This window comes from Arvicanthis niloticus, chromosome 24 (genome assembly GCF_011762505.2).
Source record: "Arvicanthis niloticus isolate mArvNil1 chromosome 24, mArvNil1.pat.X, whole genome shotgun sequence".
Taxonomy (NCBI): domain Eukaryota; kingdom Metazoa; phylum Chordata; class Mammalia; order Rodentia; family Muridae; genus Arvicanthis; species Arvicanthis niloticus.
This window is the reverse complement of record NC_133432.1, coordinates 26,199,532-26,224,128: the sequence shown is the minus strand read 5'-3', so window position 1 is coordinate 26,224,128 and position 24,597 is coordinate 26,199,532.

Genomic DNA, 24,597 nt, shown 5'->3' with positions numbered 1-24,597 from the left:
AGTTTAAGGCACCCCGAGCTTCTCAGAAGGCCGTACCACCGCCGTTTTCTTCCTTCGCCTATGAACTTCTACTTTAGTTTTGTTTGGTTTTGGTTTTCAAGACAGGTTTTTGCTGGGGAGCCCTGGCTTTCTTGGAACTCGGCCTGTAGGCCATGCTAACCTTAACTTCAGAGACCTGCCTGCCTCTGCCTCCTGAGGGCTGCTGTGAAAGGTGTGCCACTACGCCTGGCATACATCTTCACGCGTGAGTCGTTATATTTTGTTCTCATTCATTCCTGCCCCCTTTATGCCTCTGCTCTTCTCTGATGCTTCCTTTAGACTCCATTCCTGCTTACTTGAGTTTTTTTTTTTTGTTTGTTTGCTTTGTGTCGCTTTTGCAGGATTGGGGATTAAACCTGGAACCTAAATCATGGAAGGCAAGTACTCTTATCACTGAGCCACACAGCCAACTTTTACCAATTCTGTTTTTTTTTTTTTCTTTTTGTTCCACAAAGATTTATTACTGTGTGTGCCTGTATGTCTTGAAGAACAAAAGATGATAATGATGATAACAAGCATCCAGTTCTATCACTCTCAGATTCCCTTGGCCCAGGGTCTCTCCCCAACCCTGAGCTAAGCTAAAGGCCGGCAAGCTCCGGAAGTCATTCCGTCTCTGCCTGTAGTACCAGAATTACAGGCATTCCTGGTCACTCTGGTTTTACTCCTGGGTGGTGGGCATCCCCACTCAGGTCCTCAACTTTACACAATGATCACTCTTACCCATCGATAAGTGTTTTCATACATGGCCGTATGTTACCCACATGTATACCCTGTGTTTACCAAGGTCACAAAGTGTTGGATCCCCTGGTAGGAAAGTTATGATGGTTGTTAACCACACCATGTGGGTGCTGGGAACTGAGCTCAGGTGCTCTAATTGCCAAGCCATCTCTCCAGGCCCCTCTTATTTAAAAAAAAAAAAAAAAGGTAATGAATGCCTGTTTGAGAGTATGTGTGAGGTACCTCACAGGAGTTCTTTCCTTCCATCATCACATGGGTACCAGAGATTCTTGATACCTGCTGAGCCATCACGCCAGCTTTGGGGCCTTCATCTATTCCATCATTGCGACCCGATGTCCTTGTCTCTATGTTCCTAAGGATGACGTGAAATTCTGAAGAGGCAGCACACGTTAGCCTCCCTTGTGTATTTGTTGCTGCACCAAGAGGCAGCTGGGATTGACTTCCTGTAAGGTCAAACTCCAAACTTCCAGGGTCTTCCCACTCAGGGGAAGTGTTCTTATCTACTGTGCAGACGGAGGAAACAAAAGATCAGTGAAAGGTCCAGGGTTTTGCTGGGTCATCAAAAAACATCAGGGGCCAGGTGTTGGGATTTCCATTAGCGCCCCATAAGCCTCACCGGCCAGGACACAGACAGCACCGGATAGGACGTGACGTAGCTCTGCTTTTCCGGGCCCCGTCAAGTCGCGCCTTCCTGCTGAGTCACCGCAGGAGCTCAAAAGAGTCGGCCCCGGTGTTAGCCGAAGCCACGCCTCTATCTTGTTGAAGGATTTTGATTGGGTAGCTCGGAAACTGGTTCAGCCAGTCGCAGCAAACTGCAGATTGCTGGTTGGGTGGGGCAGGGGTGGGGCCGCCTCTTCCAGACCCTTCCATGCCGCGGGGCGGGTCAGTTTGCGGAGAGTTCTTGGTTTGGTCTGACAAAGGAATCGTGTCCCCGGTGCAGCCCATATAAGGGAAGGAAGGTCAAGCGTTCCCAAGACACAGGAGTTTGGGCGACATTTTCAGTCCCTGCGGACATTAGCCGATTACAAAGAGCATTTACCAACAACAACCTCTGCGCCACAGGGCTGCTTTTCTCCACTCCACCCCCCCTCCCCTTTTGTAAATGTTTTAGTCAAGGTCTCTTGTAGTCCAGGGTGGCTTCCAACATTACCGAAGATGGCCTTGATTTTTTGATCTTTATTTCTTCTTCTGCCCACCTCCCCAATACTGGGGTTACAGGTGTATGCCACCACTGCTTGATTATGCAGTTCTGAGGAACCCAGAACTAAATGTATGCTAGGCAAACACTCGACCAACTGAGCTATATCCTAAAACCCTCTACCGATATTTTCAAGAAAGACAATTTGCTTGGTTGTTTTTGGGTTTTCGAGACTTTTTCTGTATGGCTCTGGCTGCCCTGGAACTCAGTCTGTAGACCAGGCAGGCCTCAAACTCAAAGATCTGCTTGCTGAGATTAAAGGCACCACCACCACCCAGCTTTCTACAGAGGACATTTAACCCACAAAGGACTGTTAAAATTATAAAACCAGTTCACAATAAAACCAGAATTGGAATAGGGTGTGGTGTCACAATAGTGTAAAAAACAACTAAAATAAATAAAAGAGAGATTAAGGGGGCTGGGATGTAACTCAGTTGGTAGACTGCTTGCCAAGATTCAGAAAGTCCTAGGGTTTTCTCAGTTTGGGCCAGAGAAAGGGTTCCACAGGTAAAGGCATAGGATATCAAATTGTGATGACCTGAGTTCAATCCCCCAGCTATAGTTGAAAGAGAACTAATCTCCATAAATTGTCTTTGTGAACTCGAGTGCGCGCGCGCACACACACACACACACACACACACACACACACACACACACACACAATTAAAATGTCATAAAAAGGCCGGGCAGTGGTCGCCCAGGCCTTTAATCCCAGCACTTGGGAGGCAGAGGCAGGCAGATTTCTGAGTTCGAGGCCAGCCTGGTCTACAGAGTGAGTTCCAGGACAGCCAGGACTACACAAAGAAACCCTGTCTTAAAAAACAAAAAAAAAAACAAAAACAAAAAACAAAAAAAAGTCATGAAAAATTAAAAATCGGCAACAACAAAAAGAAAATAGATTTTAAAAAAGGAAAGAAAACAAAACAACAACAAAAATAACCTTAGTGTGGTGGCTCTCATGTGCTTGAAATCCCAGGGGTGGAGACAGATGGTCACCCTCAGTTATACAGCTAATCCAAGCCCAGCCTATGCTGCATCAGACACGGTCTCAAAAACAAACCAAAATTAAAGAATTGGAACAGGTTCCCCACCTCTGACAAACAGGAGCAATAAACAGAGGGGGTTTGTGGTTGTGGTTTTGTTTTGAGACAAGACAATGTAGCCCATGCTGCCCTGAAATATGTTGTGAAGCCCAAAATGAACGTAAATTTCTAGACTCCCTTACCTCAGAGACAGAGTCTCACACTGCAGTCCAGGCTAACCAGGACCTCTAGCAAGTTTCCTGCATCAGCCTCCCAGTGGCTGGTCTTCCAGATGTGAACTACCTCGGGTGGGTAGACTGAGGATTTTAACACAGCCTGCTATACCACAGCAACTTATATGTATAGCATCACCCTGCTTGAGTGTCTGTCATCTTAAGACTGGCCCTTCCAGTCCAGTGCAAGTTGGTTGTGATTCAGTCTTGGCATATGGAGAAACATTCTTAGAGCCAGAAATGACCTGCCCCACGGTGAACTACAGAGCGACTGGGGCTCCAGTCTTTGCATTGGCATTGGCTACTGTTTCCCTGGATAGGGAGGGGTGGTGAGAAGCTGCAGACAAGGAGGCACCTGCTCTCTCTCACCATAGTTGATTTTCTGTCTCAAGATCTCTGTATGAGTTAGAAAAGTCTGTGTCTCTGCCAAGCTTAACAGTTCAGGGGAGCCCTTAAGGTATGATAAATATCTTGTGCCATCCATGTGGCCTCTAGCCTCTACCTTTTTTTTAAAAAAATATTTTTTTTTAAAGTTTTTATGTGTATTGGTGTAAGGGTATCAGATCCCTTAGAACCTAGAGTTATAGACAGTTGTCAGCTGCCATGTGAGTGCTGGGAATTGAACCTGGGTCCTTTAAAAGAACAGACGATGCTCTTAACCACCAAGCCATCTCCCCAGCCCCATCTCTACTTATTAAGTGAGGAAACTGAACATCAAAAATAGTGCTTTGGCCGGGCAATGATTGTGTACGCCTTTAATCCCAGCACTGGTGAGGCAAAACCATGTGGATCTTGAGTTTGAGACTAGTCTTGTCAAAGTGAGTTCTGGGACATCCAGGGCTACACAGAGACACCATGTCTCCACCCCTCCACCTCCCCCCCAAAAGTGCTTTGGGCCAGCGATGAAGCTCACAGGTAAATGTAATTGCTTGAAACAGCCTGACAACCTGACTTCCTCAAATTACATAAAAGTGGGTGAGGACTGACTCTCTAAGGTTATCTAAGTTTCTTGTGCACACACCTTCACACTCTCACTCACATACATACATACATACATACATACATACATACATACACACACACACACACACTAAAATCAAATGGGAAATACCAGTTCTGGGTCTGGATGGATTGTACTTTTAATCCCAGAACTTTGGAGACAGAGGTAAGTGGGTCACTGTTGAGTTCCAAGCCACAGCTATGTAGTGGGACCATATCTGGTGAGGGGAGGGGGACAAAAACCTGGCCTGGGATGTGGCTCAGTTGGTAAAGAATTTGCCTAGCATGCATGAAGCCCTGGATTTGATCCCCAACCCTGCAAAAACTGGATGTGTAGCAGACCCCTGTAATCAGAGCACATAGGAGGTAGACTCAGAATTCTCCTACAGAGCAAGTTCAAAGCTAACCTGAGCTACATGAGACTTTGTCTTAAACAAAAACAAACAAACAAACAAAAGTAGTGTTGAAGCCTTAGGAAGATGCATTCCTCATGTCTGTTAGGTAGCTTTCTGTCACTATGGGAAATACCCAAGAGAAAACAAAGTTACTATTTTCTATTCTTATTATTCTGTGTATGTGTGTATAATGTATACATACGGATGCAAACATGCCTGGGCCACCACACACACATGGAGTCATCTCAGGGACAATTTGTGGGAGTCAATACTCTCCTTCTACCATGTGAACCCTAGGGAATCCAACTGAGATCCTTCAGGCTTGGTATCAGGCACCTTCACCTGCTGAGCTGCCTTGCCGGGGCCCCAGTTGTTAGGGATTTCAGAAATTAAGCATCTGTGGGAGCTGCCTACACAGACTGCTTGGCTCAATTCCCCCCTGAATTTTGTTCATAATTTTGCACATGTAATGCAAGATGGCCACAATGTCCTGATCCTCCTTCTGCCATCTCCTGAGGACTAGGTTTACAGGCAGGACTCACTGCCCTTGGCAAAATCTTTACTATCCCAGCACTTAAGAATCAAAGGCAGCAGGATCTCTGTGAGTTCCTGGATAGCCAGAGCTACACAGTGAGACCCTATATTGAACTAAACCCAAAAACAAAGCCAAAACTCTTTGCAGTCTTTGTCTCTTTCTCTCTCTCTTTTTTTTAGCTTTTTAAAAAAATGTTCATGTGTGCCTGAGTATGTATATATATATATGTACACACATACACTCACAGGCACACGTGAATGTAGGAGCCCTCGGAGGTCAGAAGACATGTCATATCCCCTTGTGGACCACCTACAGTGGGTGCTGGGACTCAAAACCATGTCCTCTACAAGAGAAGTATTGCCCTTAAAGTCAGAACTATCCCCTTAACCCTGCCCACGCCCACTGTTTTTTTTTTTTTAAGAATTCATTTTTTCTCCATTTATTTTTATTTTATATTCATTGGTGTTTTGCCAGCAAGTATGTCTGTATGAGGGTATCAGATCTGGAGTTAAGAGATCATTATGAGCTGCCATAGAATCGAACCCAGGTCCTCTAGAAGAGCAGTCGGTGCCATCTCTCCAGCCTCCCTCACCCCCAGCCTTTGGCCTTTAGGAGTCTCGTACACCCTTGGACTTTCTGTGTAGTTGAGGGTGACCTTGAACTGCTAATCTTCCTGCTTCTACAACCTGGTACTTCAGTTGCAGGTCTGTACCACTGTGTCCTCCCCCAGGCTGGACTTTTCTTGCCGATCATACAGAGAGAAGAGACAGTCCAGTTGCCTAGTCTGGTGATGTCTGCATTGTTCTACGCAGCCATCCATCTTGCCCTGCTTGGGTCCAGCCCAGCAGCTTCCGGGATGACACTGGCATCTGACCAGCTTGGTCAGCGCCTTCTCTCCCTCTCCCTGTCTCTGTCTCCAGCAATCTGTCTTCCTGCTTGCTCTTGTGTCAGATATCTCTCTCTCTCTCTCTTTCTCTCCCACTCTCTCTCTCCCTCCCTCCCTCCCCTTCTCTCTCTCTCTTCTCCTTCCCTCCTCCATTCCAAACCCCTCTCTCTGTCTGTCTGTCTCTGTCTCTCTCTCTCTCCAAAGTCTCATATATCACAGGCTAGCCTTAAACTCATTATGTGGCCAAGGTTGACCTTGAACTCCTGATCCTCCTCCCTGACACCACCCCCACTTCCCTATAGCAGGGATTATAGGTACATGACACTAAGCTTAAGTCAAACAGATGTTTGTTTACATCTGCTCAAAAAGAAATCATACAACTACAGTCAAGGTCCAAACTGATTAAGGACCCTACTTCTTTATGATAAAGCCCCAAAGCTTGTTGGACTGTCTCCATTTGACACAGGTAGTCCGAGCTGCCCTGAGAATGTGAACCCCGCCCCCCCATCCCCCCCCCCAACACCAGAATGGGTGCTTGGCTTCATTGGAAGTAGAACTGGAAGGACGGATGGTGTGGGTCTCAAGGTCACTTCCTTGCCATGTGGCTTCTTCCAAAGTGCTCAGAGAAAGCCTCTTCCTCGTGGTTCACTTGGAGTTCGAGTCTTGTGCCTCTTTTCTGTCCCTTTGCTCAGAAAACTTAGTTGTCAACATCCTCCCTCTGGGACCCAAGTTGGTTTATTTCCTTTCCTGTGTTATTTTCTTTTTGCATTGTTGGGCATAGACCTTAGGCCTCGCTCTTCATAGGTTCAACCACTGAGCCAGGCTCCCAGCACCTTCCTGATGGATTCTGGGTGGATGCTTTACTGATGGGTCCTCAGCACCTCGTTCACTAAGGGATTCTGGGCAGGTGTTCTACTGTTGAGCCACACCCCCAGCTCCAGTCCAGATCAGCTCCACTATCCCGAATCCTGGTCATCTAGGGGAATCTACTCTTATTCTGTTGTCTTAGTTAGGGTTTTACTGCTGTCAACAAACACCATGACCAAGGCAACTCTTATTAAGGACAACGTTTAATTGAGGCTGGCTTACTGGTTCAGAGGTTCAGTCCATTATCATCAAGGTGGGAGCATGGCAGCATCCAGGCAGGGATGGTGCAGGAGAAGCTGAGAGTTCTATATCTCCATCCGAAGGCTGCTAGCAAAATATTGACTTCCAGGCAGCTAAATTGAGGGTCTTAAGCCCACACCCACAGTGACACACCTACTCCAACAAGGCCACACCTTCTAATACTGCCACTCCCAGGGCCAAGCATATACAAACCATCACATCTGTCTTTGGTCTTCAGCATCCCCAAGGGTTCCAGTCCCCTGTTGGCTCTTTCCTTCCCTGCCTAGAGACTAGACCAATGTCCTCACTCCATGTCTGAACTCGGCTCCCTTTTTCCATCTCACAGCCGTGCTGACCCTATCTACTCTGAGGTTCTGATTTTGACTTTCTCAGCTCCTGGTCTATACAATTTAGGGCTGTTAGAGAAAAATGTCAGGGTGGGACAGATGGCTGCCTCCTTAGAACATGACCTCTGGGCCCAGATGGCTGGAGAACGGTCAGTCTTTGTAAGCCTTTAGTCAACCCCCCCCCCCCCACACACACACACACATACACACACTCCAGGAGTTCCCGGAAACCCACAGCTTGTTCTCTAGGCTCCTCCCCTCCTGCCGTGACTCAGCAACAGACTCCAGCTTCTACCTTCAAGAGAAACAGGTTCCCGGGAACCTCCCTGCTGTCCACTCTGTAGTCTGTCCCACTCACCTGTCATCTCTCAGGATGCTCCTCCTTTCCACCACCTTAGAAGATCCACTGTCCCTGCCAAGCTACCCCAACCTGCCAGCCCGATTTTCTCCGGGCTCTTTTATTGATTTTTCAAATCTTGCTCTCTTTGTTTTGAGATAGGGTCTCACCATGTAGCTCTGGCTATCCTGGAACTTGCTATGTAAACCAGCTGGCTTCAAACTCTGAGATCTGCCGGCTTCTACCTCCTGAGTGTTAAGATTAAAGGCCTGTGACACTACGCCTGACCTCAACTCTTTATTACTATGTTATCTAAGACCAGGTCTCACTATGTAGCCCAGACTGGCCTTGAACTCTTGATCCTCTCGCTTCTGCCTCCTGAATGCTGAGATTACAAGCCTAGTCCCTACTAGGTTATCTTCAAATCTTTATCTTTATTTCATTTTTTTTTAATTTATTGGTTTTTGTTGTATTTTCTTGCATTTATTTTTATTGTGTGTCTATATATCTGGTTATGCTCCTGTTCCAGATCATAGGTAGAGGTCAGAGGACACTTGAAGATTTTTTTTTTTTTTCTAACTTATGGAGCCCAAGGATCAAATTCACATCCTACTGTGTACCCAGTACATTTACCAGGCGAGCCATCTTGCCAGCACTGTGGAGGCTGAGGCAAGAGGATCACAAGATCAAGGCCAGCCTGGGCTTCATTTAGAGACCCTATAACAGAACCAAACAACACACACACAAAAAAAATGGCTGCTGGTACACACAATCTCAAAACTTGGGAGGCTGAGGCAGGAGGATCAGAGTTAAGTTCAAAGCTATCCTGGGACACATGAAACCCTGTTTTAAAGAAAGTGCAGCCAGGCAGTGGTGGCGCACACCTTTAGTCCCAGTTGAGGGAGGTGAGACATGCCTTTAATCCCACCATTTGGGAGGCAGATCTGAGTTCCAGGCCAGCCTGGTAAATAACCAAGGCTACGCAGAGAAACCCTGTATCCAAATAAATATAATATAATACAATACAAAAGTTAGTGCCAGGGCAGGTGAGGTTGCTCAGTAGGTAAAATCCTTACCATGCAAATCTGGTAAATCTGGAGAACTCATCTAAAAATGGAAAGAGAACTGACTTCATAATCTTTTGCCCATCCATGGACACACACACACACATACACACACCACACAATATACACATATCGCAACACACATAGACTCACACATATCAAAATACAAACACAGATCACAGTACACATACATACCACAATATACACACCACAATACACATGCAACACACAGACACACACATATCACAATACACATCACAATACACACACAGACACACACATCACAATACACACATACATATCACACACACACCACAACACACAGAGAGACACACACATATCACAGTATACATCACAATATACACACAGACATACATATCACATACACACACACACCACAATATACACATATCACAACACACACACAGATACACACATATCACAATACAAACAGACACACACACACATACCACAATGCACACATATCACAATACAAACACAGATCACAGTACACACACACACATACCACAATACACACACAGACACACACATCACAATACACACATACATATCACAATACACACACACAGACACACACACACACTATAATAAAGTTTTAGGGCCAGCACCATGGGTCAGTCAGTAGAAGCTCCTGCCTGGAGCCCTGACAATCTGAGCTTGGTCTCCAGATCTTACATGGTGGAAGGAGAGAACTGAGTCCCACAACTCATCCTCTGGTTTTCATGCATGTGCACACACACAAACTTAAAACAAGTAAAATACAAACAAACAAGTACAATGGAAGCCTGCCCCCATGCAGCCCTTGCTCCAGTTTTTCCTGGATGAAGAATCTGAAGGCTCAGCCACTGCCCACTGCTCACGTCTCATGCCTCCCCCACATCCACATAATAAATTGCGTTTTAGCTGGTGACATGGCTCCCTCAGGAATGGCACCTACCTTGAAGCCTGCCACCCTTAACGCCCTGCCCTTCTAGGACCTTTTTAAAAAATCCTTCCCTCCCCCATCCCTAGAACCCAGGAAATCTCCCAGGAGGAAAGAACAAGCCAGAAAATCCCCAGGATTCCACGTGGTTCTTCTGATCTGGATGGCACAACTGGCGTTCAAAGGATCTGGGGAGAAGGCAAGAAAACATGGGACTTTTTTTAGCATTAACTCAAGTGGCTTGTTTGGAGCCACTCCGTCACTGTCACTGGTGTGTCACTTTCAAACAAAAGGGCCAAGATCAGAAACTCAAGCCCTTTGTTCAAGGTTAATCAGGTTTTTTCCTGGATTATAATCAAGTGTAAAAACTTAACCCTCTAATCCATATGTGGATAATGTTTGGTGGAGGACCTTTAAGGATAGAATTAGGGAGTGGATGATGTTATAACGCTGGCTTTAGTGGTATTGTAGGAGGAGAAGCCAGAATGGTGGCTCACACCCGGAATCCCAGCACTCTGGAGACAGTTAGGACCAGCCTAGGCTATGTGGAGCCAGACCCTGTCTCAAAACCAAAACCACAATAATAACGATGGGAACAGTAGCAGAGGGGGCTGGGGAAGAGGAGAATAAAGAGAAAGAGATTCAAGCTAGCATACTTATCCTTTCTGAGCCATTGAGACTGCATTAAAATGCAGGGAGGTGGCTCTCACCAGATTCTAAGCCACCAGGCTCTCAGGCTTCCCAGCCTCAATAATCATAAGGCAAATAAACTTGTTTTGTTTTTCCAGTGCTGAGGATTGAACCCAGTGCACAGCCTTGGCAAGCATGCTACCACTAAACTGCATCCCAGCTCCTAAAACAAAATTTATTTTTTGAAACAAAGCCACCTTATAAATCTCTGATTACCCTGGAACTCACAGAAATCTGCCTGCCTCTACCTCCCCAAATGCTGGGATTAAAGGTCTATGCTACCATGCCCGGCTTTAAACTTTTTTTCCTTTTTTAAAAATTTTTTTATTTGAAATTTTATTATTTTTAATTATGTGCACATGTTGTGTGTGTGTGTGTGTGTGTGTGTGTGCATGTGCTATGGAGCATGTGTGGAGGTCAGATCACAACTTGTGGGAGCTGTTTCATTCCTTTTACCATGTGAGTTCCAGGGATGGAACTCAGGCCTTCAGGCTTGTGGATAAGGGTCTTTGGCTACTGTGTCTCATCCTTTGAACCGTTTTTTCATTTGCATTTTGAAATGGGATCTCTCTCTGTAGCCCAGGCTAGCAATTTTCTTGCTTCAGTCTCCTCAGTGCTAGAATTACACACACACACACACACACACACACACCACCACCACCACCACCACCACCACCACTGCCACCATAATCATACATAGAGGAGCGTATGGGAGTCACCAGCTTAGTTCCCATGTCCTGGCCATCTTTCTATTCCCATTATGCAGTAAGTATTGTAGACAGAGAGAAGCACACGGACTGACTAGCTGTGGTGCATATACTTGGCTGAGGCAGGAGGAATTCAAGACAAGCCTCAGCTACATAGTAGGTTAAGGTTAACCTATGCCAAGCCAGACCTTTTAAGGTGAGGGCAGGCCAAGAACTTTTTCTTCCCTCTTGTCCAGTTCTCTAGTAGGAGAGAAAAAGGCTTCACATAGGGCTGGGGGCGTGGCTCAGTGGTAGAGCCCCTGCCTAGAATCCCCCGGTGAGGGGCTGGGGGCGTGGCTTAGTATTCATATATTTTCTCAGCTCGACTGAGACCATGGACTCTACTCACAACTCCAAACACACAAAAAATTCCCAGTATTTGGGAGGCAGAGGCAAATGGATCTCTGAGTTTGAGCCAGCCTGGTCTGTAGCGTCTGTTCCAGGACAGCCAAGACTGTACAGTAAAAGCCTGTTTCAAGGAAAGCAGAAGGAAGACGAGAAGGAGGAGGAGGGGGAAGGGAGGAAATAGGAAGAAGGGTTCACACATTCCTGGCTTCGTTGTGAAGAAGGGTTGTCCTTTTTCTCGTAACACCAGAGATCACCATGAGAACCCACGAGACACAATGGTATAGCTCTTTGAAGGCCGTTTCTACCAAGCAAGACAACCTACAATGACAAGTGGTCTGTGGCTGGAAATCTGCCAGCTGGGGCTGCTTACACTGCATAAGGGATTCCTATTCTGGATGAGCAAGTCCCTCTTGCTGTCCCATCCAGCCCACCAACCCCCAGCTCCCAACAGGAGAGAGAAGACACCTGCCCGGCTCAGAGGCTCTAGCCAAGGAGACAAGCTCTGTGCTCCTGAGTCACGTTGACTCACAGAAGGCTCGGGCTTGAATAGGTGCCTTTTGTCCTTGCCCATCCCCATGTTCAGAGCAAGGAGTTGGTGCTGGATGTCCAAGCCTCCCTGCTGCTTCTGGCGCAGCCCAGGCTCCCGTCTGCATGCTGTGTCAGCGCCAGTCTTCCTATTACATGACCAAGTGGGATTTGTAGTCTCTGAGCATTAGTGCCGGGCTGACTCTGCAGAACAGTGGCCAGTGCCAGCTCTCTCACCCTTTCCAGGAGATTCTACAGCCACTTGGATACCTTTTCAGGCAACTCAGCCTGGCCTCCTTTTAGGGACACCCCCCACACACACACTAGGATTTGAATCTGAAACATCCCCCCATAGGCTCGTATTTTGAAAACTTGTTCCCCTATGTAACAGTGTTGGTTTTTTTTTTTTTTTTTTGGGGGGGGGGTACTTTTTGATGGGACCTAGCTGAGAGAGTCATGTCTTTGTGAGTAGATGGACTGTTGAAAGTTATAGGCTGTTTCTTGTTTCTCCTCCCTCCCTCCTTCCCTCCCTTCCTCTTTCCCTTTCTTTCTTATCTTTATTGTTGGTTTTATTTTTTAATTGTTTTTACTCATGAAGCTCAGTTTATTCTTCAACTCATAGTCCACCCCCAAGTACTGGGATTCCAAGTGTGTGCCACCACACCCAGCTCCCATTGTATTATTCCTTATGTTTCAGTGTGATGGTTTGTATGTGCTTGGCCCTAGGGAGTGGCACTAGTAAAAGGTGTGGCCCCTGTTGGAGTATGTGTGGCCTTGTTGGAGTAGGTGTGTCACTGTGGGTGTGAGCTTTAAGACCCTCATCCTAGCTACCTGGAAACCAGTATCCTGCTAGCAGCCTTCAGATAAAGATGTAGAACTCTCAGCTCCTCCTGCCCCATGCCTCCTGGATGCTGCCATGTTCTTGCCTTGATGATAATGGACTGAACCTCTGAACCTGTAAACCAGCCCCAATTAAATGGTGTCCTTATAAGAGTTGCCTTGGTCATGGTGTCTGCTCACAGCAGTAAAACCCTAACTAAGACACTCCTGCAGTCTGGAGTGGACTTGAACTATGTCGTGAAGGATGACTCTCACCTTCTCTGCCTTGTTTTTTCCATCTCTGAGTGTTGGAACTGTGGGCATGCATTTCCACACCCAGTTTATGTGAGCCCAGGGCTTCTTCCTACATGATAGGCAAACTCTCTACCCGTCATCTCTAGCCGCACGCCTAATTTATCAATGAAATGTTTGATTTTGCTGTTTATATATAAGAATGAACATTTCTTGGATTGGACTGAAGTTGACCAGTGCTCAGCAGTCAAGAGTCCTTTAAACACACCAAGCACCCGTCTCTCTGCTTGTGGTCAGCTGGCTGCCCTGTTTCCAACACTGTAACTCTCTCTCCCATGAGTCTTTGCTGTGTATGGGAGTTCCAAGTATCAAACCAAATACTCATTTCAGATGCTTTTTTTTCCAAGTTCCAAACTGCCAGTCTAAGGACCGGACTTCAAGAGACGGTGCAGTGGGTAAAGTGTTCACTGCACAAGCATGAAGACATCAGCTCAGATCTCCTAAATCCATGGCACTGTAATCCCAGCCCTTGGGAAGGTGGAAAGAGGAGGACCATTGAAACTCGAAAAGTCAGCCAGCCTAGCCAATCAGTGAGCTCCTGGTTCAGTAAGAGACCCTGCCTCAAAAACTGGCTTGCATGCATCTTGAGAGGTTGAGATGGGGCATTGAAAGGGGTTTTAAGGCCACTGGAGCAGTACAAAAAATACAGAGAGAGAGAGAGAGAGAGAGAGGAAGAAGGAGGAGGAGGAGGAGGAGGAGGAGGAGGAGGAGGAGGAGGAGGAGGAGGAGGAGGAGGAGGAGGAGGAGGGAAGGGAGAGAGGGAGGGAGGGAGGGAGAAAGAGAGGTGGCTTTAATACAGAATCTTGTAGGAAACCAAAGATCTAGATTGGTAAAGCCCTTGACCCACGCTCAGATAGCTCAGGTTGCTAAGAAGTTTCTAGCTCAAGCTACATTGTTCCTCTACTTCCTGAAAAGAATTGATTTATCTTTTTATTTGAGACAATTTATTTTTTTTTCTTTCTTTTCCATTTTCTTTGATTGTACCCAGGGTGTTACTTTGTAGCCATAGTTGGCCTGGAACTTGCTATTTAGATGCTGAGGCTGCTTGTGAGGTAGATCAGCTGGACAAGGTGCTTGCCACCAAGCCTGAGGACCTGAGTTCAATTCTCCACACCCACTAGGTAGAAGCAGAGAACCGGTTCCTACAAGTTCTCTTCTGATCTCTCTCTCTCTCTCTCTCTCTCTCTCTCTCTCTCTCTCTCTCTCACACACACACACACACACAGACACAGACACACACAGACAGACAGACACACACACACACACACACACACACACACACACACACACACGCACGAGTCAATAGGGCGTAGATCAGCCTGCCCATATTTCCAACAATCAGAAGAAGGCAAAACTCGTCTGAGACCAGTTTAGTATGAATTTCTTTTTATTGCACACATGTATTTATTTAGTGATTTATTTAGTGGGATGGCATATGTGCACCACAGCGTGTGTGTGTGTGTGTGTGTGTGTGTGTGTGCGAGAGAGAGAGAGAGAGAGAGAGAGAGAGAGAGAGAGAGAGAGAGAAATAGATTGTGAGACAATGTATTGCTATGTAGCCTAGGAGCCTAGGGTGACCTTAAAGCCCTTTCAATTCTGCTCTCTCTGCCTCTCAAGCTCAGGGACTTCAGGCATGAGTCAGCACACCCATTTTGTAATTGGTCTTTTTTTTTTTTTTTTTTTTTTTTTTGCAATGTCTTGTGTAGCTAGGGTTAGTTCACTCTGTAGTCCCACCCTTCCACCTCCACCTCCCCAGTGCTGGGATTACAAATGTGTTCTATGATAGGCACCTAATTGTACCCCTAGATGACAGAGCAGAGTGTTTGGCCCCCACACATTGGGCGTGGCATGCATAATACAGCCAAGGCAACAGATGGAGAAGCTAGAACGTACATTTTCAAAGGCCTTTCAGAAATTCTACTCAGGCAGATGGAAAGATACTGATACTCAGGGCTTAGCTGCAAGCCTTGCTGATACAAATGGCAAGATTCAACTCCTCTCCTCTCCTCTCCTCTTGTCTCCTCTTCCATATTGGTTTTGCTATGTGGGCAACTGCTCTGGACCTTGTGAGCTCCAGGCTTCCTCCTGTTCAAGCCTCCTTAGCATCTAAGACCACAGATGTGGACCATAACTTAGACTGGAAGATTTCCTTGTTATTGATGCTTGAGTCAGGGTATTGTGCTGTAGCTTAGCCTGGCTTGGAGTTTATTATGTAGTCCATAGTCTTGAACTTGGAGCAATCCCCCTGTTTCAGCCTCTCCAGTGATAGATTACTGGTGTGGGCCATGTTACCTGATTTTAGATTGAAAAGATTATTATTATTATTATTATTATTATTATTATTATTATGAGACAGAATCTCACTGTATATAGCTTTGGCTGACCTACAATTTGATATATAAACCAGGCTGGCCTTGTATTTACAGTGATCTGCCTGCCTCTGGCTCTTGAGTGCTGGGATTAAAGGTGTGTGACACCACATTCCACCCTCTTTTGAAAATTTAAATTGTATTTATAATTATTCTTATGTTGTGAGTATTTGTGTGTGTGCACACCTGTGCACGCACACGTGTCCATGAGCCACAATATGTGACACACACTGTGGCTTCTGGGGGGTCATACTTTAGCCCCAAAATTTTCATTTTTAGACAGAGTCTCACTATGTAGCCCTGGTGAACCAGATCTTACTGTCTACCTCGGCCCCTCCAGTGCTGGAATTAAAGATGTGCTTGACCACACCTGACTAGAATGGAATATCTTTGTATCTTATTTTTATTAATCTGTATGAGTGTTTTGTCTACATGTGTGTCTAAGTACCTCAAGTGCACAGTGCCCTCAGAGGCCCAAAGAGGGTATCTGATCCCCTAGAACTAGAGTTACAGACCACCGTGAGCAGCCATATGGGTGCTGAGAAACTAACCAGAAGAACAGCCAGTGCTTTTAACACTGAGTCATCGCTGGGTGGTGGTGGCGCACGCCTTTGATCCCAGCACTTGGGAGGCAGAGGCAGGTGGATTTCTGAGTTCGAGGCCAGCCTGGTCTACAGAGTGAGTTCCAGGACAACCAGGGCTACACAGAGAACCCCTGTCTTGAAAAAGCAAAAAACAAAACAAAACAAAAAGACACTGAGTCATCTCTCTGGACCCTGTGCTCATTTTGTTTTGTTTTTAAAGACTGAGGCTCACTGTGTCATCCTGGCTGGCTTGGATGTCACTCTGTAGACCAGGCCGGTTTCCTCTGTGCTGAGGCATGCATCATTATGCTCTATTTACTATAAGGGGATATCTTAAGGAGCATTCATCTGGGTTGGGAACATGGCTCATTTGGTGAAGGGTTTGTCTTGCAAGCATGAGGCCAATCCCCAGCACCCATGTAAAAAATACTGGGGGTGGGGTGGGGAGGGGAGGGTGGGGATGGTAGGGGTGAAGACAGCCGAACCCCTGGGGCTTGTTGCCCAGCCAGTTTAGGCTTATCTGTGGTGTCCAGGCCAATGCTGTCTTAAAGAAGGTAAATGGCTTTCCTGAGGATGACACTCAAGGTTGTCCTCTGGTGTATATATGTACACCTATACACACAAAATCACAGATATACAGACATATGCATAAAAATGATTCTATATCCAATTTCTTCCCTTTATAGTTTCAAAACCCAGAGAGAGAATGTACTTGCCCAAGGTCATCTAGCAAGTTCCATGACAAAGTCAAGGTCTTTAACCCTTGAGTCCTGCCTCTCAGCACAGGCCTCTTCTGCTGATTTAGGACCTACTATAGAGGCTGCTCACTGAGATTCTCCCATCATCCTTTGCACCAGAACCTGGTGTTGTCTGCCCCTACTGCAAGCTGCCCATGTTAGGGAAGAGATGGGAAAGCAGACTCAGGACCCGGAAGGGTACATTGTTGGTAGATTGTCAAAGACAATGCTGCCACTGCCACTGCCACTGTCCCCTTATGCACTAATTTGAGGATGTCTCCAGCCTCTGGAAGAAACCAGCAGTCAGAGGACAGGGCTGTGATGGTTTATGACTGCAGGCCACTGATTTCTATGGCTGGCCTGCTTGTCTGCCAACTCAGCCGGAGAAGATGCAGTTAGAAGGTCATGTCCTCCAGTGTGGGAGAAGGATGGATGATGACCTTGTGTCAGAACAGTCTACACAACTGAGGCTCCTCCCTCTTTTTCTGAGCAGATGCCAAGATAGATCAGGCCTCACCGCTGGAGCGGGAGTAGGTGACCGCTGCAAGGAGCCCAGAAGGACTGCCTGCTTTTATATTTCAAACTCAGCTAGTCAACTCCTGTGTGGATTTAAGTTGATCACATAGTCTTGCTGTATTTCTGCCTTCTTGTCGGAAAAACAGGGAGAGGGCTTGGGGCAGAGCTTAGTGGTACAGAGCTAGTGGTGGTGTTCTTGCCCAGTATGTGCGAGGCCTGGGGTTTAAGCCCCAGCACTGTGGAAACCAGACCTGGTGGCTGGAATCTGCAATCCTTCCACTTGGGAGGTGGAGGCAGGAGGGTCAGGAGTCCAAGGTCCTACTGAGCTATGTGGTTTTGTTTTTTTACATAGGTTCTCACAGTCTAGCCTTGGCTGGTCTAGAACTCACACAGATCCTGTTCCCTACACGAGCTGACAGTTAAAACGTGAGCTATCATTCACAGCGTTCTGGCTTTTTTTAAGTTTTAAATATTTAATAGTGTATGGCTGTGTGTGAGTGTGTACATGTGTATGTGTGCATTCTTTTGTGTGCTTTGTGTATGCCCATGTGTGTGTGTGTTGTGTGTGTATGTGTGTTGTGTATGTGTGTATGTGTGTGTTGTGTGTGTGTACATGTGCGTGTTATGTGTGTTTGTGTGTGTGGTGTGTGAGTGTGTGTTGTATGTGTATGTGTGTGTGGTATGTGTATGTGTGTGTTTGTGTGTGTGTGTGGTGTGTGTGTTTATGTGTGTGTTGTGTGAGTGTGTGTGGTGTGTGGTGTGTATGTGTGTTTTGTGTTTGTGTGTGTGGTGTGTTTGTATGTGTGTTTTGTGTGTGGTGTGTGCATGTGCATTTGTGTGTGTGTGTATGTGTGTTTTGTGTGTGGTGTGTGTGTGTGGTGTGTATGTGTGTGTGTGTGTGGTCTGTGTGTATATGTGTGTGTGTGTATGTGTGTTTTGTGTGTGGTGTGTGTGTGTGGTGTGTATGTGTGTTTGTGTGTGTGTGGTCTGTGTGTATATGTGTGTTTGTGTGTGTGTGTGTGTGGCTTGTGGAGGTCAGTAGACACTTTTTTGGAGCAGGTTCTTTCCCTCCACCTTTAAGTGAGTTCTGGGATGGCAGTCAGACTGCCAAGCTTTCTGATGTCCTTATCCCCTGAGCTGTCTGTCTCATCCACTCCCTACTCCACTCCTCCCTCCCCTCCTTTTTTTTTTTTTCTTTTGTCTTTCTTTTTTCTTTTTCTTTTGTTTTGTTTTGTTTTTGGAAACAGGGTTTCTCTGTATAGCCTTGGCTGTCCTGGAACTCACTCTGTAGACCAGGCTGGTCTCGAACTCAGAAATCTGCCTGCCTCTGCCTCTTTTGTCTTTCTTTAAAGCCTGTCTTGGTGGTAAAGGTCTTTAATCCAGTGTGTGAAAGGTGGACCTATGAGAAGGATCAGGAGTTTAAGGCCAGCTTGAGGCTGCATAGAGAGTTGGAAGACAGATCATCTCAAAATAGAGAATAACAACAACAACAACAACTATTTTACTTTGAAATAAGGTCCAAGTCAGTCTAGATGTTCTCAAGTTAATTAACTAATTAATCCATTCTTTCTTTTCTGATACAAGGTCTCACTGTGTAGCTTGGGCTGGCCTTGAACTCTTGACCTTCCTGCTTCTACCTCCCAACTCCTGGTATTACAAGTTTGCTATCCACCTTTGCATCATTTATTGGGCTGTTTAACATCACTCAGGCAGCTCTGGTGAGGAACTGACACAGACTGGACCAGGGTCTACAGGGAAGAGGGGTGACTCAAAAGGCTTCCTCAAAGGAGAGCCAGAGGAAGTAGGAAGGTTTTGGGGTTTTTTGGTTTATTTTTTACACTAGGCTCTGACTATTGCCTGGTGTTATGCTAAGAAAAAAGAGCAGGCCAAATCATGTGCAGAAGATGGTGAGCAGAACTATTTCTAGAATTTCTCTTCATTTGGTATGTCCCTTACATGCTTGGCAGAGCAGCACCCCAAAACTGCATTCATCACTTACTAACCTCATTCATTCATTCATTCATTCACTCCTGTTTTCTTGTTTTGGATTTTTCTTTCTGTACTTTATTTTGTGTGTGTGTGAAGGAGCACATGCACTGGTGTGTGTGTGTGTGTGTGTGTGTGTGTGTATGTGTGTGTGTCTGTGTAGGTCAGAGGACAACTTATAGGAGTCAGTTCTCTGCTTCCACAAGGTGGGTCCCTGGGATTGAACTCTGCTTGTCGGGTTTGGGGGTAAGCACTCTTTTACTCACTGAGCCATCTTGCTAGCCCTCTTTTTGGATGACTTTTTATTTAATGGTACAGGTCTTATGTCTACATGTATGTCTGTGTACTGTGTGCATGTCTTGTGCCTGCGAAGGTCAGAAGCGGTGTCAGATCCCTTGGAACTGGAGCTACAGATGGCTGTGAGCCACCATGTGGGAGGTACACATTGAACCCAGGGTCTGTGGAAGTGTGGCCGGTGCGTCCCTCCAACCCGTCTGTTTTGGAGTTTTGAGACAGACAGTTATTCTTTGTTTTTTTTTGTTTTTTTGTTTTTTTTTTTTGTTTTTTTTTTTTTAAGATTTATTTACTTATTTTATGTTGTGAGTACACTGTAGCTGTCTTCAGACACACCAGAAGAGAGCGTCAGACCCCATTACAGATGGTTGTGAGCCACCATGTGGTTGCTGGGAATTGAACTCAGGACCTCTGGAAGAGCAGTCGGTGCTCTTAACCGATGAGCCATCTCTCCAGCCCCAGACAGTTATTCTGTAGCTGAGTTTAGTCTCAAATTTTTGGGCAATCTTCCTGCCTCAGTCTTCCAAATGGTAGGTAGGATCAGAGGGATTGGCTATGCCATGCTTGCATCGTTCACATGTTCAATTTCTTTATCATTTTGTGTGTCTGAGTGCTTGGCCTGCATGGGTGTATGTGCAGCCCGGTGCCTATGGAGGTCAGGAGAAGACATCGGCTTTCCCTGGAACTGGAGTTACAGGTGGTTGTAACCTGCCATGTGGGTGCTGGGAATTGAACTCCGGTCCTCTGCAAGAGCAGCAAATGCTTTTTACTTTTGAGCTGTCTCCCATGTTACACGTTCTGTATGCTTTCAGTCTACCAGGACCTGTGATAACTTCTGATCCTTCAATAGTGATGAAGACAATATGCACATCTGATTATTTTCTATCATTGTTAAAATATCTTGTGAAGGGCCTGGCGGCTCACACCTGTCACCCCTGTATTCTCGGGCCTAAGGCACACAGTTAGCTAGGAGTTCAAGGCCAGCCTGGGCTACATAGTGAGTTTCAGACTAGCCTGGCTACAGACTGAGACTATTTCAAAAGAAAAAAAAAGAAAAAACAAATAAAACAAAAACCAAACAGGTGGTAGACCTGAGGTACCTGGTACCTGGGAGGCAGAGGTGAGAGGATTAGGAGTTATCCAAGGTTATCCTTGGCTACACGGGTTGAAGTTCCCCTGAACTATATGAGGCCAGATCTTAGAACAGACAAACAATCAGCATTTTCTAAAATAAAAGGGAAAGCTAGAAAAACCAACCACCACCATTTAACCAGCCCTCAACTAGACAGACAAAATCAATCAGAACAATAATAAAGAGGTTTTGTTTATTATTTAAAAGTGACTTCATTCCTGGACAGGGGAGGGACTAGGTGAATACAGAAAAAAAAAAATTTGTGGGGTGGGGAACGTGACTCAATCGGGCAGCATTCATGTGAGACCCTGGGTGGCAGCCTCAGTACAGTGAAAACTACCAATGAAAACATAGAACTCTAACCCTGCCTCCCAACTCCTGAATTACTTAGCCTGTCACTTAACGTCCCTTATATTCTGAGTCCTAACCCCATTAGAATTTTATGATTTTGTGTCTTTTGAACTATCTTCATGTTACTCGTTCTGTATGCTTTCAGTCTACCAGGTCCTGTGATACCAGACAGCCAAACAACCTATCAATAAATCTGTTTCAGTTGGCCCAGGTAGGTAACAGTGAATACCTTTGATTCCTCCACTGGGGAGGCAGAGGCAGGATGATCTATGTGAGTTTAAGGCCAGCCTGGTCCACAGGCTCTCTCACTGGGTGGGGAATTTGCTAAGTAGGTTAGGCTTGCTGGCCAAGGAGCCCCCATGAGTCTGTCTTTCTCTGCCTTCTTGGGGCTGGGATCACAAATCTGTATTACAGCACTCAGGTTTTTTGTTTGTTTGTTTGTTTTTTAAATGTGGGTGCTGGGCTCAAGTTGAGCACAGACTCCCTACTGTCTCCTCAGCTCCTTCAGTCTATGAGGGCTAGTTGGACCCCTTGTTGCTGACCCCCTTGTAGAATCTTTTTAAGAACCTCTGTCCAGTTGAAAGTTGTTGTTTTCTTTCCAAGACAGGGTTTCTCTGTATACTCCTGGTTGTCCTGGTACTCACCCTATAGAACAACCTGGCCTCAAACTCACAGAGATCCACCTGCTTCTGCCTCCCAAGTGCCTTGTTCAAAGCCATTCACCACCACCCAGCTGAAAATACTTTTTTGTATGGTGTTGGTGGTTGAGTTTTGAAAACATTTTGTTAGAGGCAGGCGGATTTCTGAGTTTGAGGCCAGCCTGGTCTACAGAGTGAGTTCCAGGACAGCCAGGACTACAGAGAAACCCTGTCTCGGAAAAAAAAAACAAACCAAAACCAAAAACAAAAAACAAAACAAAACAAAAACCAAAAAAAGAAAACATTTTGTTTATTTGCTTGTTTTGTCTTTTCAAGACAGGGTTTCTCTGTGTATCCCTGGCCTTCCTAGAATTTACTTTGTAGGCTGCCTTTGAATTCGTAGATCTGCCTGCCTCTGTCTTCTGAGTGCTGGGATCACTCTACCCAGCTTTTGATTCTATTTTTCAAGATTTGTTTGGTTTGGTTTTTGTTTTTCGAGACAGGGTTTCTCTGTATGCAGCCCTGGCTGTCCTGGAATTTGCTTTGTAGACCAGGCTGGCCTTAAACTCAGAGATCTGCCTGCCTCTGCCTCCTGAGTGCTGGGATAAAAGGCTTTGTGCCACACACCTGGCTTCAAGATTTGTTTTTATTTATGTATTTGTTACATTTGTGTGCCCAAGAAGGCCAGAAAAGGATATCAGATTCCCTGGAGCTAGAATCACAGGCATGTGTAAGCCAGTAGACTGGAGTTAGAACCCAGTAGGCTGGGAATTGAACTTGGGGCCCTATGGAAGGTCAGCAAGCAAGCTTAGCCACGGAGCCAGCTCTCCAGCCCCTTATCTTTTTTCTGTTCTTTTCCTGTGTCTTGTGTATACCATAATGACCTTGAGTTTGCTACCTAATCAAGGACAACACCGACATTCTGGTCTGTTCATTTCCTGGGTACTAGAATTATCTGTGTGTGCCACCACATTTGGTTTATATGGAAGTGGGATCTTCTATCCTCTATTTTCTTTCTCATTCATTCATTCATTCATTCATCTTTAAGATGCCCTGTCTGGGCTGGAATTTACAGCAATCTGCCTGCCTCTGCCTTCCCGATGCTGGGATTAAAGACCAATTGAGGATAAAACAAATAAAAGGAAAGGATAGAGGTGCTCCTAGGTGTGGCCAAGGAAAAAGTTTATTATAGATACAAGAGAGACAAAGCAAGAGGCAGACACATCTGGAAGAGTCCAGAGTGATCACGACCCTCAACCATGAAGAGAGAGGAACCAGCCAGGAAGCCAGAGGTACAAAAGGAGCCAAACAAAAGGTGGGTAAACAAAATGTCTGAATTATGTAGGGATGAGCCCCTGGGGGAAGGGCAACCCAGCCTCCCTCACCCGGGCCCCAGGTAGAGGGTGTGTGTGTATTCGCAGGGCTTGCTACCCTTACAATATAACTGGTAGGAACTGAGGGAGGCCAGAACCTGGAGGCCAGGTTCACTTTGATGTGTTAAACAGTTACCTCATTTGTTTGCCTTGGGATTCAAACAATTGTCTCCTATTTTCTTGAGCTGAGTGCTCTGTCGGCTTTGTGTATTGTTGTGCCCTAATGTACAAAGTCATTGGAATACGGTTGTTGTTCAACGTGTTGAGTAGATGAAGCAAATAAAATATGCAGTCAAGGCCATTGTGTTGCTACATGCCTATAATTCCAGATCTTTGTCTGGAGCCACCTTGAGAGCTATTAAGACCCTGCTTCAAACCAAACAATCCATCAAAACACAACAAAAATAAAATACGCAGTCAAATCTATAGGGGGTGTGAGTTCAGGCAGGCGTTGGTCCAGTTTACTGGAGAGGAAGAAGGGAGTCCCCCAGGGTCAGTCCGCATACAGCTACACCATTTAGGGAAAATAAGCAATATACCGGGCGGATATGTGTCATTCCATGATTCCATCCAGTTAAGTCGGATGTTAAAGTGCATCATTGGAGACTGCAAGTTTGGTGTGTGTGTAGACAGTTGTCCAAGGGTTGCATCATTTACGCGGCCATCTCTAGGGCAGGGTCACCCTTTCGATGGTGGTGGTTGGGCAGTTTGGATTTATGGTGTCTGTACTTCTTTTGCCTACTTTATACTCTGTTCTTCTCCGACCCCCCCACCAAGACCAGTTACTTCAATTTCAGAGAGTCCAGATCTGAGGCCCTGGCTTTTTCTCTCCTTCCAACTGCCCAGAGGCCATGGGGCGAGGCCGTGAATCAGCACTAGCTTAGACTAGTGCAGCCTGCATCCCCGCCAGGGGTCCCCAGCGGCTGCGGGTTTAGACCCAGCCCCCAACCCGGTCCGCCTCTGCCTGCGCGCTATGCCCAGTGGGAGATGTAGTCTCCACCGCCCCTTTGTCCTTGGTCTACTCTGCAATTCAGTTTTCTATGGGTCAAACTACAATTCCCAGGAGGCCACGCGCCAGAAGCTATGCAAAAAAAAAAAAAAAAGGGGGGGTTCCCTCAGGGGCCAAGGTGAGGTGGGTTTGACGAAGCTAAAGATTTATGCTGAAGTGAAGAAAGGGGCACATTAGGGAGCAGTGGAGAACTGGGGATAAGTTGAGAAAATCGCGAGGAGCCACCGCGAATGTTTCAATAGGGAAGAAGCCCAGTAAATGCAGGGTCGGGCGGGACCGGGCGGGGCACGCGCATGCGCGAGTGGGAGGTAACTTTTACGTCACT